Source organism: Cryptomeria japonica, chromosome 11 (assembly GCF_030272615.1).
Source record: "Cryptomeria japonica chromosome 11, Sugi_1.0, whole genome shotgun sequence".
In the NCBI taxonomy this organism is placed as follows: domain Eukaryota; kingdom Viridiplantae; phylum Streptophyta; class Pinopsida; order Cupressales; family Cupressaceae; genus Cryptomeria; species Cryptomeria japonica.
The window spans coordinates 152,011,894-152,017,893 of NC_081415.1; positions in this window are offsets into that span (position 1 = coordinate 152,011,894).

The window sequence follows — 6,000 nt, forward strand, 5'->3', positions numbered from 1 at the left end:
GATTCCCTTAATTTTCTCTCTTCAATTATTTTGTAGGCTATGACCACCGACATTAAAATTGAGTGGATGTGTTAAGAATATAGTGGCCTCCTGGAAGTGACATTTCTCTTTCCTCGAAGTTTCCACCTTGCTAATCCTTTTGTTTTTTATCCACTGTGCCAAAAGCAGCTCTTAGGGGGGTTCCACATTTTTTTGTCTTTGCTCTGAATGGTTATTATTATTTTGCAGGTTATGATGACTAGCATTAAAATTGAGTGGACGTGTTTGTGTGCACTTTTGTCATATAAGAATTTAATGGCCTCTTCGAAGTGTTCGGCAATGTCTATCCAGCACCTAAAATTTACTATTAACACGACATAATATAAACTAAGAATTGAACAAGGACATTTAAGGGTTACACCCATGGGTACAACAACGAGATATGGATACGTCCTCTACCCCACCTGCCACCCTAGGAAAACCCCCAAGACCCCTTTGGTAAACCATTAGTTCAATTAGGAATACCATGAGTAGGAGCATGAGGAAGACATCAATCAGTTTATTCATTGGTTAGCAAGCCTCCCATACGGTCTACTATATTTAATAATTAGTTGGAAAAAAAAACTCAATGTAATTTAATTTTTAACTATTTAAAAAACATGATCAAATGGTAAATCTGGGTGCTGGATAGACAATGACGAAGTGACCTAGGTACCCATCTCTTTCGAAGGAGGTGCATTTCTCTTTTATTTTTTTAAGAGTGGAGGGACGAAATCAGGGTGAAAATCTGCTTAAGCATATTTGGAGGGAATAGAGCACATATTTTCATTGCATCCCCTTTCTAAGTTGTTATGTTGTCCCGTCCACCTTGTGTCTCATAAATGGGCAAAGTTCCTAGCTTTCTTTAAACAAATAGTTTAATATCAAAAGTTAATTTCGGTTCGGTACATAGATATATGAGAAATGTTAATTTTTTATTTATTTTTGGTCTAGGTGATGTGTAAAATTATAATTGATTGTTTGATTATTGAAAAAAAAAAAATTTAAATAGAATGTAATATTATATACAATAGTTATAATATTAAATTGAGTTGTTTTAGAGAAATATCATCTAAAAATTGAGTTGTTTGTCCACATGACAATTGTCAACCCTCTATCATGGTGTTCAATATAGGGGCTCAAATGACTATACAATGTGAGGCATGACATGCTCATTTCAAAGAGCTTAGTGATTTCAAATAAGTTTCAATAGTGAAAGAGTGTAGTTAATTGGTAAGAATAATATTATGTTCTTTGATCATAGCATTACCATCCACCAAGATTCAATTCTCTCAAAAGTGAGGTTGAACCAAGTTTGATCTTAAGAGATTTTGAGCCCCTACTTGTGGTAGCTTAGGCAAATGACAACTTTTAGTTTATATATATACTCTACTATATAGATGTAGAGCTATTTATATTTATGTAATCTAATTGTCGAACCACTTAGAAAAAACTCTTAATAGATTCATTTCACGTTTTACTTAGCTTATTAAGCCAATATTTTGAAATATATCAAACCTGATCTAAATTGTAACAAATGATCAAGGTAATTTTGCTAATAGATCATTCTTATATGATAAAAGGGATCTAGGGTGTCGAGAGAAAGGGAGTCATACAATTTTGTGAGTCTTTCAAAATCAAGAATAACATTTGGAAAAGGGGATCTAAGAAAGATTTGTGCACAGATTTATTTTATTTTAGATATAAAATTTCTCCAAAATTACTCCTACCTAATACAAAACATGGAAGTGGTGTATCGTAGAAATAACTCCAAAATGACAGTAGTCCAGGTCAAAAATCCAAGCGCCAAAGGACTTTAAAATGTTCTCCACCGTGCAAGACTTAAATATGTTACGCAAAATTCTACGTGATTCCATATTTTTCTCTCTTTGCTCTCAAGGCGGTTATAATTATTTTGCATCTAACTCTGAGTTTAGAATTTAGTGGCCTCGTGGAAGTCACATTTCTATTTCCTGGTAGTTTCCACCTTTGTACTTGTCCTGTATTTTCTTCACTGTGCAAGACTAAAATTTATACGCTTGCTCTGAATGGTTGATTCCATATTTTTCTGTCTTTGCTCTGAATGGTTGACTTTAAAATTGAGTGGACATGTTTTCCGTGCAATTGTGTCATAGTAGAATTTAGTGGCCTCCTTCAAGTTTCCACCTTACAATTTAGTGGCCTCCTTGAAGGTTCGTGATGTACGAAATCAGGGTAAAGGTCTGCAGAGAAAATATGTCGGCCACTTTGTAGGTATATGAAATCCACGCAAAACCCTCCCATTCTAATAAAAATTAGATTCTTTGAGTGCAAGGAATACTGGATAGATTCTCATTGCATCACCTCCCAAATTTATTTTATCATCATTTTTTTTAATTTTTTATTTATTTACTTTAATACTAAAAATCAAATTAGTTAGTAAAAAAAGTTAAGTTGTATTCAAACTTAAATTGTTCTTTCAAGATTTTTTGTTTTGAAAGGCAGCGTCTTACACATTCTTTTTATTATTAATATATGTATTTTTCTAATAAAAGAAATTAATTAAGAAAACAAGAGAAATATTTATCATTTTTAGTCTAAATAATACATAAAATTGCTATTAGTTGTTTAATCATTGAAGTGAATAATGTTTAAATAGAATAAATCATTATATAGAATAATAAAGAAGATTAAGCTAAGCAAAGAAAGACCAATAAAAAATGAGTCAAATTTGAAGAAGTAAACGACAAATAAACTCACTTGTTTTGTTTGCACTAGCAACATGTAGAAGTATTGTGGGTGTCCACATATTAATTGTTGATCTTGTATTGTGGTCTTGATAGTGCTATAGGGTCTCAAATAACTAAACCATACAAGGCATATATTCATTTCAAATAGCCTACTCATGTTAAATAATGTTTAATAATGAAAGGGTTGTAGTTAGTTGTTAAGAATAATAGGGGAGAGGATCCAAAAGTTGTGCACCCTAACTTCACGCTTCTCAAAATTCTACGTGGAAATTTCAAATCACTCCCAATTTTTTACAACAACTTGGCAAGTCCCTTGCTTACAACCAAGATTTTAGAGTCACATCATCAAATATGATACCACATCAACATGTTTTTTGCCAAGGTGTCCAAAACAACCCCCCAAAAAAGTGAGACCAATAGTCATGGAAAAGGAGCCCCAATACTTGTGTAGTTGATGTGGTATCACATGATTGGTTTCTTTTTACAACTAATGGTACATTTTATTCAGTTATTGGTATTCATCATCAACAATAACAACTTTAAAGTCACAACTATTGTTGCAATGTTGTAAAAAAAATTGGACATTAAATCAACAAGTATGGATATCAAATCAACAAGTATGTGTATTAAATCAAAAAATTCTATCACAACAATTGGAACACGTTCAACTACTGGGTCCTATCCACTTAAAATCTAAATTATACCATCCACCAAAATTTAAAATGGAAACTTTTAAAACCATTTAAAATCTAACCTAATCTTTTTTTCTTTTTTTCAAACATCAATCTACAAAAAAACCTATGCTACCTTAAGGGTGAGCATACCATTCAAACGCCAAAGGAATGCAAAAAATTAAGACATGGACAAGATTTACCTCTCATTTCAATTTTGCTAAAATCATGACTTCTTCGATTTTATCTAAAAAGATGAAGTGGAGTCCCAAACACATAAAATATGGTGCTAAATATAAATATCTCTAATAAAAGAATAGGTGTGCAATACAGGCAATGAAAAATGTAGGTGTTGGTTCTTCAGGTGTTAGCAATTACAATATACCCTATTAGGTAGGTTTCAATAAAAAGATTCCCTACCACTACAATCAATGCCTAAGAGACTTGTTCCCACCCCCCCCCAAACAAACCCTTAGTCACTAATAAGGTCAAGGGTCTAAGAACCTTAAAAAAAAAATCTCTTATTAGCCATGATGCCCATTGTTGAAATTTGGTGCAGGAATAATATGCTACCGATAATTTGTATACTAAAAAACTAGAAATATGCCACTATTTTTTTAACCATCATACTTACTACAGAGCAACAATGACAATAATGATCTTGTAGGATATATGAATCAATATAGTTGTAAAGGTCTATATGATTATATGTGTTTTTAGTCCTTGAATTTGGAGCCATTAGAGAAAAACGCCTCAAAATAATTAAAGTTTGATTTCAATAGTTAATCAAGTAAGGTTTGGGGAATTTTAAGTGAAATGGTGTATATTATACTATAAAGTATATTGTTTTAATGTTGAACATCAGATCTAGATAAAAAAAAAAAAAAATGTAAACTTTGATATTATGTTGGAGATTATGATCAAAACCCATAGCTCCTAGATATCACCTACAACCAAAACACCCATCACATAAGAAAGAAAAATAAATTAATATGCTATCAAACACTAATAATTCTATTAAATGTACTGATAAATAATTGATTACAATATACAATGAATTACCATTGATAAAAATTAAAGAGTATCTAATAGAAACCATCTATGAGGAAATTGTTAGTCATTTAAGGACTCAACCTCACAAGATTACCTACAAAACCAAAATAACCTTCTACAAAAGATAAAAGAAAGAGCGTAAATTTGTAATCATGGATGCAAATATAACATATCAAAATGTTCAATGAATTAGCCTATGAAATACCAAAATATACATATGAGACACTTCTTATATAGTCAAGGTTGAGATGTAGGACTAACTAAGATGATGATAAGTGTCTTCATTTCCTATCATGTGATAACTAGGGGATAAGATCACATTTATGCAAGAGACTCATTGAGAGATTCCAAACTTGTTAAGTAAACTTAACTTGTGAACATGTGTGAAAATATACTAGCTAAAAATTAGTTAGATAATGTACCTTGTTTGCACTAGAAAGGGAAAAAGTAGATAAAAAATACCCTTGTTCACACCAACATGCCCTTAAGTGCAACTCAGGGAAATTGATGAATAAATACAAAGATGGTAAGATGGCTCCTAACTTCTAAACCATTTTGGGTACTCATGTGCAAATATAATCTCTCATAAATTAAGGAAAGGATAAAATCTAATGGGACAAAACTGCTCCCTAAGGAGAGAAAGAATGAGAAAAATTCTCCCTAGAAGATGAAATAGAAAAAAACCTCATGTGAGAAAAAAATTCCTCCACAAGAGAGAATAAGAGATATCTTGGAGCCCCACCTCAATATAGGATCTATACCAATGGTATATGTTCAAAGTTGGATGTAGAAGATGGTCCACGATTGTCAAACAACATTTCTCCCCTTAGGAAGAAAAAAAAACAAAAGATGTATGCATGATGTCTTTCCCTTTCTAAAAGATTATATATTTAAAGAAAGATGTATGAAGTCTCTAAAAATTGAAATTAATGCAATCTAAGGATCTCAAAGGTCCATTTGTAATAATGAAACATGAATAGGCTCAACTACAGTCTTGAAAGGAGAGTTGAACACTTGGATTATGTTCATTTTTGGTACCGGAATTGAGATTGTGAAGTGTGTGTATGTGATCTAGAGTTGACTATAATAAAATGAATTATTTCAGCATAAATATAAAATTAAAGAAAATATAATAGATATAGTAGGCCAAATATCAAATAGAGGTACAAAAAGGAACTAATTTTTAAAATCTAGAGAAAAAAGTGTTAGACATGTGTGTCAGGTGCCCTAGTCTAACGGTGTCCAAACCTGACGAAGATGAGCAAGAACATAATTAAGATGTTTTGAAATGGTGTAACCTAGAAATTTAACCCAAAGTGTTAGGACATGTGTAACTGTATGCGGGAAAAGTGGGTTGATAATACTAAATATGTGAAAATATTGTAAGATAACTAGTCCACACACACACACAAGACTTCTTGGTGCAAGCTATGGAGTAACGTAGTATTACTCAGCTTCCCAAGGAGGGTCCCATGGTTCTCTATCTCACAATGTCCCTCAAACCAACGTTTTTCTCTCAGATCACTGAG